General features: G+C 51.0%; 1 protein-coding gene across 1 annotated transcript in view; it reads right to left on the bottom strand.

The window, feature by feature from the left end:
* The window catches only part of WDR37 (WD repeat domain 37), a 198,847-nt gene that overhangs the window by 172,409 nt on the left and 13,602 nt on the right, over positions 1-12,836 (bottom strand). The gene's annotated exons all lie outside the window — the stretch shown is intronic.

Raw genomic sequence — 12,836 nt, 5'->3', positions numbered from 1 at the left:
ATGAAGGCATCAAAACTATGAATTAACACATGTGGAATTATATACATAACAAACACGTGTGAAACAACTGAAAATAAGTCATATTCTAGGTTCTTCAAAGTAGCCACCTTTTGCTTTGATTACTGCTTTGCACACTCTTGGCATTCTCTTGATGAGCTTCAAGAGGTAGTCCCCTGAAATGGTCTTCCAACAGTCTTGAAGGAGTTCCCAGAGATGCTTAGCACTTGTTGGCCCTTTTGCCTTCACTCTGTGGTCCAGCTCACCCCAAACCATCTCGATTGGGTTCAGGTCCGGTGACTGTGGAGGCCAGATCATCTGGCGCAGCACCCAATCACTCTCCTTCATGGTCAAATAGCCCTTACTTTCAAAGTTTTCCCAATTTTTCGGCTGACTGACTGACCTTCATTTCTTAAAGTAATGATGGCCACTCGTTTTTCTTTACTTAGCTGCTTTTTTCTTGCCATAATACAAATTCTAACAGTCTATTCAGTAGGACTATCAGCTGTGTATCCACCCGACTTCTCCTCAACGCAACTGATGGTCCCAACGCCATTTATAAGGCAAGAAATCCCACTTATTAAACCTGACAGGGCACACCTGTGAAGTGAAAACCATTTCAGGGGACTACCTCTTGAAACTAGTCAAGAGAATGCCAAGAGTGTGCAAAGCAGTAATCAAAGCAAAAGGTGGCTACTTTGAAGAACCTAGAATATGACATATTTTCAGTTGTTTCACACTTGTTTGTTATGTATATAATTCCACATGTGTTAATTCATAGTTTTGAAGCCTTCAGTGTGAATCTACAATTTTCATAGTCATGAAAATAAAGAAAACTCTTTGAATGAGAAGGTGTGTCCAAACTTTTGGTCTGTACTGTATATGAGGAGTATTTCCGGTAAAGATTGCAGTACAAAAAAGGTCCTTTGCGCCGCAATCTGCGGCTTCTCCCCGCTCACGCCAGGTCTAAAAAAAAAGAAGCATGGTTTGGGCGGGGAAGGGGAGGGGTCGGCAGGCCCGTCTCATTTACCATTTTCTACTCCTGGTTTAGGCGTAGAAAATGGTCTAATGTAAGACAGCAAAGAAGCTGACTTACATTTAGACTGGCGCTGGAGGCCGGCATCTCTTCATGAAGGGTTTTGGAACCGCGCTGCTCTGGACCAAGTCTCCCGATAAACGTGGATGGCAGAGGATGAGCCCCTTTCTCCCAACACCCAAAGGATCCAATCTTCAAAAGATCTCCTCCCCCATGGGCAGGAACCTGACGTTCTGATATCTTGTATTATATGCTTTTTGTCTACCAACTCTTGTGAGTATAATAAAACCTTTTAAGAAAAAATTGCAAAGGGTGCTTCACTATTCTGCCTATCCCATTTAAACCCTTAGAGGAGGAGATCTTTTGAAGATTGGATCCTTTGGGTGTTGGGAGAAAGGGGCTCATCCTCTGCCATCCACGTTTATCGGGAGACTTGGTCCAGAGCAGCGCGGTTCCAAAACCCTTCATATTGTATTCACCAGTGTGTATGACCTACCACACTACTCCGGGACCAGCAGCAGCGCAAGTAATTTGTCGGTGTTGGGACACAGGACTGACTTTTCATTTTGCTTTTTTACCGGCATCTCTTCATAACTTCGATGGACCCACAGCCAGCACAGGGCCTTATTAACACCAGTTTTAATAAATGTGCCCCAAAATGTGCACCACAGAACCACTGAAATCAACGGGTCCGCAAAAAATGTGAATGCAACACGGACAGTATTCGTATTTTTGCGGATCTATAATTTGCAGTCCACAAAATACATATGGTCGTCTGCATGAGGTCTAAGTCAGTTTGTGAAATTTCTTCCATCCTCGATATTCCACCATCACCAGAAAGTGGAAGCCTTTAACAACCACAGCAACTCGGCCATGAAGTGGAGACCACGTAAAGTGGTCGCAGAAGCTCATAAGACATAAAAGTCGCCAACGCTCTGTGCTGACTCAACTGCAGAGTCCAAACCTTCCCTGGCGTTAACATCAGCACAAAACCTCTACGCCGGGAGCTTTCATGGTCGAGCAGCAGCATGCACAACTGACATCACCAAGCACAATGCCAAGCGTCCGATGGAGTGGTGTAAAGCACGTCACCTCTGGACTCTGGAAACATTCTCTGGAGTGATGTACCACTAGGAACCGAACCAGAGTTCGGGAAATGTTTTTTTACAGTACAAATTAATTTATGAAGTTATTGAGCAAAGTCTGGCGAGACTTCGCGAAGCAATAACTTGGGCTCATCGGAGCCAATACTGTACGGTGCTCCTGCTCCGTACAGTATTGGAACAAAGTTTTATGCGAATCGACTTCGGCTGTTTCATCCGAAGTCGATTCGCTCATCCCTAGTGCCGTGCTTGGCATGCTGTGAAGAGGTCGTATCACTCAACAGAGCACTGCGGACTCTTCAAACAGCTGATGGTGGCAGTGCCAGGTCGCAAAGAGATCAAGGTGATTAAGCCTTCAGACTTCCCCTATCTCATGCATCGTTGGCTGAGGCCAGTGATTGGCTGCAGCAGGGACATGTTATTAGAGTTAGGACATTGCTGCTGCCAAGTACAGGCGAAACTCGAAAAATTAGAATATCGTGCAAAAGTTCATTTATTTCAGTAATGCAACTTAAAATTTGAATATTGTGAAAAGGTTCAATATTCTTGGCTCAAAGTGTCACACTCTAATCAGCTAATTAATCCATGCCCCCTGAGCAAAGGTACGTGAGATTGTGACTTTGGAGTTTCATAAGCTATAAGTCAATCATCCAAATTATAAGAAATAAAGGCCTGAAATATCTCGCTTGGCATGTAATGAGTCTATCTCCTATGTTAGTTTCACCTTTTAAGTTGCATTACTGAAATAAATCAACTTTGCACGATATTCTAATTTTTCGAGTTTCACCTGTAAACAAGCCTGGGAGGACCAGAGTGGCGGGGCTGTAAAGGTAGGAATGTTGCCTGGTAACGAAGCAGGAAGGCCTCAGTGCACTTAAAGGGAACCTATTAGCAGTATACTGCCCTACAAACCGCAAGCAACTACCTTAACTATCCATTTATGCTGAACCAAATGTGTTCATTTACAGTTCTTGAGAGTAGTAAATTCAGAGAAAAACATGGTTATTGCCCATACCCTTTGTATGGTAATTAGCACTTGAAGTCAAACAGGCAGGATCTGACAAATCCAAGACAATAGTTCCATGTCCAAATCCTGTACCTTGCCCATTGATCTATATTCCTATCACTGAAAATCTTAGGGAGGGATCTGGGCTAAGACTCGGAGAAAGACAGAGCCGCTCTCCTTGACTCCAAAGCTCAGTTGGGAGCTGGGAATTAAAAAACGAGATTTTTGTATAACTTACCAGTAAAATCTCTTTCTCGCTCTTTCCTTGGGGGACACAGAAGACCTTGGGTATAGCTCATCTCCATAGGAGGCGTGACACTAAGTGAAGACTGTTAAGCCCCTCCTCCACAGCTATACCCTCAGCCTGGAGAGAGAGACTGCCAGTTGCGTGTCCAAGCAGTGAGAAAAGGCAAAGTCCAACAAGGAACCAACAAGCCAACTACCCAACGGGTAACACAAACTCGGAAACCGTGTAGAGAAAAACAATGAATGGGTGGGTGCTGTGTCCCCCAAGGAAAGAGCGAGAAAGAGATTTTACTGGTAAGTTATACAAAAATCTCGTTTTCTCGCCCAGTTTCCTTGGGGGACACAGAAGACCTTGGGACGTTCAAAAGCAGTCCAAAAGGGGAGGGACCACAGCTCCAAGGCAAAGCACCCGAAGGCATCAAGGAACCACCGCCTGCAGACCCAGGCGGACCAAGGCAGCATACGCCGAAGCCAGAGTATGCACCCTGTAGAACTCTGTAAAGCGTGCAAGGAAGACCTGTGGCCGCCTTGCTCAAATGCATGGCCGAAGCCCAATGCCTCCGGCCCAGGAGGCACCGACCGCTCTGGTGAAATGAACGGTGACAGCAAAGGCAGAATCCTGCCCTCGGTGCGGTAACCTCAGTAATAGCCAATCTGATAAAGCGGAGGAAAACCACCCTGGAGTCCGTCAACTCTAAGCGCGGACCTCCAGGAAACCCAAGAGACCGAACGTCGACAAGAGTCGGAGATCTCCAAGTAAAACCGGCAAGGCCCAAATCGGTGAAGTGTTGAAGCGAAAGGCAACACCACCTTCAGAAGGAAGGAACGGGATGTAGAAACAGCCCTGTCCTGGGAAAAGACAGAAGGCTCAGAACAAAAAGGGGCCATTCAGGCACCCGTCAGAGACACGACTGATACGGAAACACAACCGTACAGGACAGGCGGGGTAGAGAGAACTTCTGTAACGGCTCCAAGGAAAAGATTGGAGCGCCGAGAGCTCAGTATGTAGTTCCCAGGGCGGTACCGAAGGACAGTACAGAGGAACCAAAGAGCCATTTCGAGTAAGAAGGTCTTGACAGGCCCAGAGGGCCGGGGAACGCTGGAAGAGGAAGAACAGCGCTGACACTTGACACCTCAAGTAAAGGAATCCCAGTCCCAGGTCCAGGCCGGACTGGAAAAAAGACAGAACCATGGGGAGAGAAAAAGTCAGAGTGGGGAATGCACAGCTTCCCACAGAACCCCAGACAAAAAAAAACATAAGTCTTACGACAGATCCTGGACGAAATACAGCCAGGAGCGGACAGTAGCGAACCCGCTGGAGTCGCCTGGCAAGCGGGCGAAAACCCAATGTGATCAGGCGCAGACCAGTAACACGGGCAGAAGTCGACAAAACTGGTCCCGTCGGCCCCCGAGCAACGTTGTCCCGTATCCACCCGAGTGGGGGAGCAGAAGGACAGACGGAACGGAACCAAAGGGTCCGCCCAGTATCCGCCAGATGCCAGGACAAGACAGGCTAAAGTCCATGCTGATGTAGCCATGTTCTACAGTCCCGGTGTGGGAGATCAAAGGACAATCTGGACCGAAAGGTAGTCCCCCCAAGTTACCGAGAAGGTAAGTCTACAGCAGGACCATTGTCTTAGAATGGACCACGCAATCTGCACTCAGCGGGAGGACAGAACGCGGTAGACTCGGTAAATAGGCACAGCTAATACAGCCAGTGTGAACAAGGGAGACAGTACGAGGCCAAAAGGAACACCGGAACCATCCACATGAACAACCATGCTCTCCCCAGAGGGGAGGACAGTGAAGGAACAGCCTCTGAAGTCTGGTGGGACAGAAGCCACATCGGAGTGATCTGTACCGAGCGGAAGCCAAACAGAGCCGGCGAGATAAGGTAGTCGAGACAGAGGCCGGCATAACCCCCTCCAACCAAACGGAGGAGTGGGCAACAGGGAAGCCATAGGACAGCTCAAAAGCAGAACCCTGCTACACTGTGAGATGCCCAGTTCACCGCCTCGCAGAAGGCAAATACCCTGAAGAACCCAAGGTGGAGGTCCTCCGACCTGGGTAATCGAGCACCCAAGCGAATTTGGGTGACCTTCCCGAGAAAAGCGGCCCGCACCTGGTAGCAGATCAGACTGAAGCGTAGAGGCGCCAAGAGGAAGGACTCATACCACACTACATCCGAAGAGGAGGAAATTGCAGCAGGCAAGGGAACCGCAGTCCTGCCAGAGCCAACGAAGAATTCGAGGGGCGCTCCAGACAACAGCACTCTCGACCATGTGACCACTAGCGCAGGGAAGCAATACCGCGGAAGGACGAATGGGCACGCATCTAGGAACCACGAACACTCCCTGGGATGAAGGGCCAACTAAATGAATGAGTACCACCCAGCTCCGTGCAGCAGAGAGCAAGTAGAGCCCGTCCGGGTCAGGTGGACAGAATGAACTCCTTAGAGACGAGTGCAAGGCTTGCGGCAAGCATCGTATCCCAAGAAAACAAAAGTATGCCGCAGGAAGCAGATGAGGCATACGTACGAGCAGCCCGTAAGCAGTGAGAAGGCATACACGGCCCAAACAACGCACAAGAACGTCCGCTCACTGCAAAAAGGTTAATTCAGCGAAAAAGGGGGCTCGCCACAGAGTGCCACAGCATGTACGTAATTGCAAAGTGCAACCTGCAAGGGAGTTATGCACAAGCCTAGTATAGCATGCGATGGAACGCAAGCAGTCCGCCCCGAAAGGGGGGAAATTGTATCTGGCAAACTGCAGTCTGCAAGAGTGCAAAGGCCGGTCCCAAAAGGGAGTGATGCCTAAGGCCGTACCTACTTCAGAGAAGCAGGACATACCATATAATCCAGCAGGAACGCAGGAGGTCCACCTAGTGAAAGGGGAACATGCACAGGGTTATCCTAGCATTAAGTGAGTGTGCAATAATACACCCTAAACTGACTTAGCGAGAGTGCAACTACTCTGCCAATGAAGGGGGACATGTACAAGTCCAGCACAGCCATACAAGGACAGCCGTGAATCTCATGAGCGTGCCAAATTCTGCCCATGGAATGTGGGGTGGTCACGCACAAGGCCAGCACCGTATCTAATGGGAGTGCAAGCGTTCCACCCATGTTAGAGGGCCATGCTCATGGCCAGCAAGGTATCCGGTGAGAGTGTAGCATGCCGCCCAGAAAAAAAGGAGGGGTAATGCACATGGCCAGCATCTCATCCAGGGAGAGTGCGTGCACCCGCCATGTATGGGAGTCATACACATGGCCAGCAACGTACTGGTGAGAGACAAACACAGTCAGTGAGAATGTATGTATGTCACCTGAGGAAGGAAGGCATGCCCATGGCAGGCAGCGAATCCAGCGAGAGTGCGTACACCGCCCACGGAAGAGGGGTCATGCATATGGCCGACAGCGGATCCAGCGAGAGTGCAAGCACCCCGCCATGTATGGGGTACATGCACATGGCCAGTAACGTACCTGCGAGAAAACAACCACAGACAGAGGGATGTATGTATGCTGCCTGAGTCATGCCTATGGCCGGCAGAGAAACCAGTGAGAGTGCAGCATAGTAACATAGTACATAAGTACATCATAGCCCATCAGAGAGAGTGCAGCGTTCCGCCTATGGAAGGGGGTCGTGCACATAGCCAGTACCGTATCCGGTGAGAGTGCAGTATTCCGCCTAAAAAGGGGGGTCATGCACATGATCGGCAACTAATCCAGTGAGAGCGCTGCGTTCCGCCCATGGAAGGGGGTCACGCACATGGCCGGCAGTGAATCCAGTGAGAGTGCAGCGTTCCGCCTAGAGAAGGGGGTCGTGCACATGACCGGCAGCAAATCCATAGAGAGTGCAGCATTCCGCCTATGGAAGGGGGTCGTGCACATGGCCAGCACCGTATCCGGTGAAGGTGCAGTATTCCGCCTAAAAGGGGGTCATGCACATGGCCAGCCGGCAGCCAGGGAGAGTGCAGTATCCCGCCTAGGAGGGGGGGATGCACATGGCAGGCACCATAACTGGAGAGATGATGAATGCTGCCTACGGAAGGGCCGCATGCACTTGGCCAGCGCCGTATCCTGGAAGAGGGCAGGAAAACCGCCTAAAAGGGGAAATGCCCTAGCAGCGACGCAGGTTGGGAGCGCAACACTATGCCGCCTGTGGAAAGAGGGCATGCAGACATGCAGCACTACTGATGAGGCTGCAGCGTCCTGCGCAGTCCAAAAGAAATCTATTATATATATATATATATATATATATATATATATATATATATATATATATATTTATTATTATTTTTTTTTTATTTTTTTTTAAAAAACACAGCCACCATATAGGGGGCCACCATATAGGGGCACAGTAGTCAGGAAAAAGGGGGGCCAGCCATACAGGCCCATTGGGATCCGGCCTGTACCCAAAGGGTTAACATGGATCCGGCCTGGAGGGCGGCGCTGTGATCCCCTGGGGGCGGAGGAACCTCCCGGCGGGAAGAATTCGCGCCTGGAGAAGTTCCCGCCCCCTCCACCAGAGGCCGGAATTTTGCGGCCTAGTAGGCCGTGAAGCCGGGGTCTAAATTTTGCGGCGCCCGGTATATACCGCCGGGACCTGAGGCGGAGCGGCGCATCAAACCGGCCGCAGGTGCCCACCCCACGGGCCGGTCGGAATTGCGGCCCAGCAGGCCGCGAAGCCTGGGCCAAAATTTGCGGAGCCCCACCGACCGGCACCGACGGTCGGCCGGGGCCTGCTGGGCCTAGAAGTCAAGCCCAAAGCCGGCCGCGGGAGCCCACCCCGCCGGCCGGAAGAGTCAGGGGCCCAGAATGGCGGCTTGCCGGCCGCGGGAGCCCACCCCGCCGGCCGGAAGAGTCAGGGGCCCAGAATGGCGGCTTGCCGGCCGCGGGAGCCCACCCCGCCGGCCGGAAGAGTCAGGGGCTCGGAATGGCGGCTTGCCGGCCGCGGGAGCCCACCCCGCCGGCCGGAAGAGTCAGGGGCTCGGAATGGTGGCCTAGCAGGCCGCGGAGCCTGGGCTAAGATTTTTGCGGCGCCCGGCCGCACCGGAATACCAATGTCGGCCGGAGGCGAGGCCTTACTCCACAGCCGTCAGGAGCCTCAGGCCTGGAGCAACACTCCGGTAGGAGATGTAGGGGGGGACCCAGAGACCGGGTGCCTGTGCTGATAGAGAAATAAACTATGTTGCCGCTTCTGTAGCTGGCTGTGGAGACAGCCACTGGCTGCATATCTATGGGAGCCAGACAGGGGGGATGGGGGGCAGAAGGAGACTGCATAGATCCAGCAGGGGACTAGAGGCCCAGTATGGGGGTCAGGCACGCAGGAGACCAGGGTGGGGGGGTGGGGGGACGTAGGGCTGGAGAAGCCTCTCTCTTACCACAGCCGTCTTCACCCTCGGTCCATTCCAGCAGGGTCGCCCCTTCAGCTACTGGCACCGTAGTGGCAGGACGCTGGAAGAGGGACTTGGCGTGCGGGCGACCCTTGCGCTGGCGGGATGTAGGGGAGCTGGGCTGCCCTGATCCACCTTGTCTTCTGTGGGGGAGGCAGCAGTGCGGGTGACCGGCACTGGCGCAGCTCAACACCGGGAGAACAGAGAGGTCTAGTGCGTCTCTGTTATCCCTGATGATCTGGAACAAAAAGAAAAAGAAAAAAGTAAAAATCTAAAATTTAAACAAGGAGAAACCAGCCCTGCAGAGCAGGGAGTGTCTTGCCTCCTTGGACACTAAGCAAAAAACTGGCTGCCTTTCTCTCCAGGCTGAGGGTATAGCTGTGGAGGAGGGGCTTAACAGCTTTCACTTAGTGTCACGCCTCCTATGGAGATGAGCTATACCCAAGGTCTTCTGTGTCCCCCAAGGAAACTGGGCGAGAAAAGTACTTTATCTTCAGAGTGAGAAAGGGCAGGTTCACGTCTCCACTAAGGGTAATCCGGTACAGACTACCGGAGTTACCGTATCCAGCATAGCTGGACAGTGCCAGGCACTACCGAATCCCCGCTGACTATAAGAGATCCAACAGCTTTCCAGCATAAATACCGGCTTTCGGCAGTACAGATGCCTGTTTGTCCAGCCATCATTAAGGGTCCATTCACACGTCCGTGGTGTACTGCAGATCCGCAATACACCCGGCCGGCACTCCCCATAGAGCTGCCTATTCGTTTCTGCAATTGCGGACAAGAATAGGACATGTTCTATTTTTTTGCGGAGCCGCGTCCCGGAAGTTCGGGGCCGAAGACCAGAAGTTCAGGGCGGCACTCCTGTTCTGCCTCATTGAAAATGAATGGGGCCGCACCCGTTCCCGATATTACGGAACGGATGCGGACCCATTTGCGGACGTGTGAATGAAGCCTAAAGGCTGCAGTCACATGTCGGTGGAACACGGTCCGTGTGATACCGGCCTGGATTTCTTCAGAGTGCAGGAGCGCACTGCGTCATTTGTTGCTATGACGCCGTGCGCTTCCTGCTGCCGCAGTACAGGAATACACTGGTATGATCTATACCAGTGCATTACTGTACTGCGGCGGCAGCAGGAAGCGCACAGCGTCATAGCAACCAATGACGCTGCGCGCTCCTGCACTCTGAAGAAATCCAGGCCGGTATCACACGGACCGTGTTCCACCGACGTGTGACTGCAGCCCGATGCCGTAAAGCTGTCAGATGTCTCTGCTGGGACAGACTACTGCATTAGCTATCAGAGAACATAGCCTGAGCTAGCCCTACAAGTCACTGAGCCGAGGCTATCTATTAATATCTGGCAACAGAGTCCCTATAAAGTGGAAACCAAATCTAGAAATAACTGGTAAAAATGAACAGGCAAGACCTCTTTCACATGACGTGAATGCATAGCACCCGCACTGAATCCTGACCCATTCATTTCAATGTGTCTGTGTACATGAGCGTTTTTTCATGCATCAGTTCGGCGTTGTGTGAAAAACGCAGCATGTTCTATATTCTGCGTTTTTCACGCAGCCCTGGGCCCATAGAAGTGAATGGGGCTTCAGTGAACAACGCATTGTATCCGGAAGCAAATGCGGATGCGATGCGTTTTTCACTGATAGTTTCTAGGAGATGTTGTTTGTAAACCTTCAGTTTTGTATCACACGCGTGAAAAACGCATCAAAACGCATTGCACCCGCGCGTAAAAAACTGAACACAATCGCAGACAAAACTGACTGAACTTGCTTGCAAAATGGTGCGAGTTTCACTGAACGCACCCTGAACGCATCCGGACCTAATCCGTCACGCTCGTGTGAAAGAGGCCCAATACAACTGTTGCACCGGTCAGTCACAAACAGTCTTGTAGAAATCCTGCAGAGAACAGTTAATCGCTTGCTGGTGATTGTTAATCCCCACTCCTCAGTCAATCTTTTTGATCTGCTACAGCCAAGGTAAAGGAGAGAGGGGCTACTGCTCCAGTCAGTTGTCTTACAGCCAGACAGTACAGAAAGAGAAAGGGGACATGGCTGATCTCCAGGGACGTAAAGAAAAGAAGAAGAAGATATACAAGATATAGAAGATAAAGAACAGAAGAGGATTCAAAGGAGGAGGATTTATTACAGCTGAATAGAAAGCCGCACTATAGTAAAGTTACCGCATTTCCAGCCAAAACTCTCATTTCAAGTCATACAACTCCCTCACCGTTGTTCCCAAACTGCTCCCTGTTACTCAACCTGAAACAACGTCATGACATTCATCTCACCTCTCCCAGGTATAGTCATCATCCGCTCGTACTACAGGAGACTCCACCATTTGTCACAACTAGCACTCACGTACCCAAAGTAAGAGCAGGCAACACCCGGAGCGACGTGCTCTCTGTAGGTTTCGGTGCATTTGGTTCATAAAAAGGTCTAAACCTTGATGCAACATAAAAGGTTAAATAAAAATGTCAAACTTTGCTGCCTTTTACAAGGTCAATGCACAAACACATCAGTAGATTTTCGCCATTGGCTTTTTTTTGGTGCGTTCTCTCTTTTGTGTTGCCAGTGAATAAACGGCAGAAGAACATTTTAAAAGATGTTATCTGGAGCGTATGCAGTGGCCGGGTTTGGGGTAGCCCGAACACTATGCTGGGTCCCCCAGACAACGTCGAGGTGTCACCATGTGTTGCTACTCTCCGGAAGGGATGTAAGCTGTGGTGCACCGCAATGGGAAATGAATCCAGACAGTCAGGGTCTGCAATAAACCAGTGTGCTTCTTTACTGGAGGAATTCAGGTGCACAACAATACACGCGAGCCATAGGGCTAGCTTCTCCAGTCTCCTCCCTGGCAGAAAATAGGTTTGGTGCTGAGGAAAGGCCTGAGCTAGCTGTCCCCCTCTCTCTCAGAAAGCAGGTAACCTGTTGAAAGGCCCACGGTCCATAGTTCAGTAGTCGGGGTGGTCACAGGGCTAGTGACCCATGGTCTGGGGCTCAGCGTCCCCATCTCAGAGTCTTCTTTTGGTCACTCATGCAGGCTGGCAGAGTCTTCCCCTCCAAGCACTGGTCCCTAACTGCAGAACACTAGGGGCTCGGACTGCTCTCCTTATATACAGCTTTAGCTAGACTAGAACCTTCTTGTGGGAGGGGTGGAGTGTTGAAACTCAACACAAACAATTACAAAGTTAAAGGGATTCTGTCATGAGATTTTACCCCTATAACCTAAACATATGCTCATGTCCGGAGTAATAAGAATAATCCTAAACTGGCCTTACTAAACTTCACTGTGGCTCTATTTGCCCAAAAAACTGTTTTTTATAACCTGTCAATCACTCACCTAAGGTGCCCAAGAGGAAGTCCATTAATATAGGGTGCCCGGCCGCACCCCTCACCGTCCGATGCCCAGCGCCGCCTTTGCTGTCTTCTGCGCCGCCTTCTACAGCTCAGCGCCGCCTCCGCAATCCTACCCGTCCCTCTGCCAGATCCCGCGCACTAGGCTCAGCCAATCTGCAGGTCATATCAGGGTTGAGCGAAGTGCGCATCAAGCCGGCGCATGCGCACTTCGCTCAACGAAGCCGCTGACAGGAGTCCGCGGCGCATCTGGCTGAGCCTAGTGCGCAGGCGCGGGATCTGGCAGAGGGACGGGTAGGATTGCGGAGGCGGCGCTGAGCTGTAGAAGGCGGCGCAGAAGACAGCGAAGGCGGCGCTGGGCACCGGACGGCGAAGGGTGCGGCCAGGCACCCTGTATTAACGGTCTTCCCCTTGGGCAACTTAAGTGAGTGATTGACAGGTTATAAAAACCAGTTTTTTGGGCAAATAGCGCCACAGTGAAGTTTAATAAGGCCAGCTTAGGATTATTCTTATTACTCCGGACATGAGCATATGTTTAGGTTATAGGGGTAAAATCTCATGACAGAATCCCTTTAACATTCTCATCTGGCATAGACTTACATTAGAGCTTCAGTGAAACTCAATGGTAATGACAACAGTTTTTTCTAGACAAAGTTTCCAGACATAACAGAGCTTAAAGCCA

The sequence above is a fragment of the Bufo bufo genome, chromosome 5 (genome assembly GCF_905171765.1).
Source record: "Bufo bufo chromosome 5, aBufBuf1.1, whole genome shotgun sequence".
Lineage (NCBI taxonomy): Eukaryota > Metazoa > Chordata > Amphibia > Anura > Bufonidae > Bufo > Bufo bufo.
This window is presented reverse-complemented; position numbering and strand designations above follow the sequence as displayed.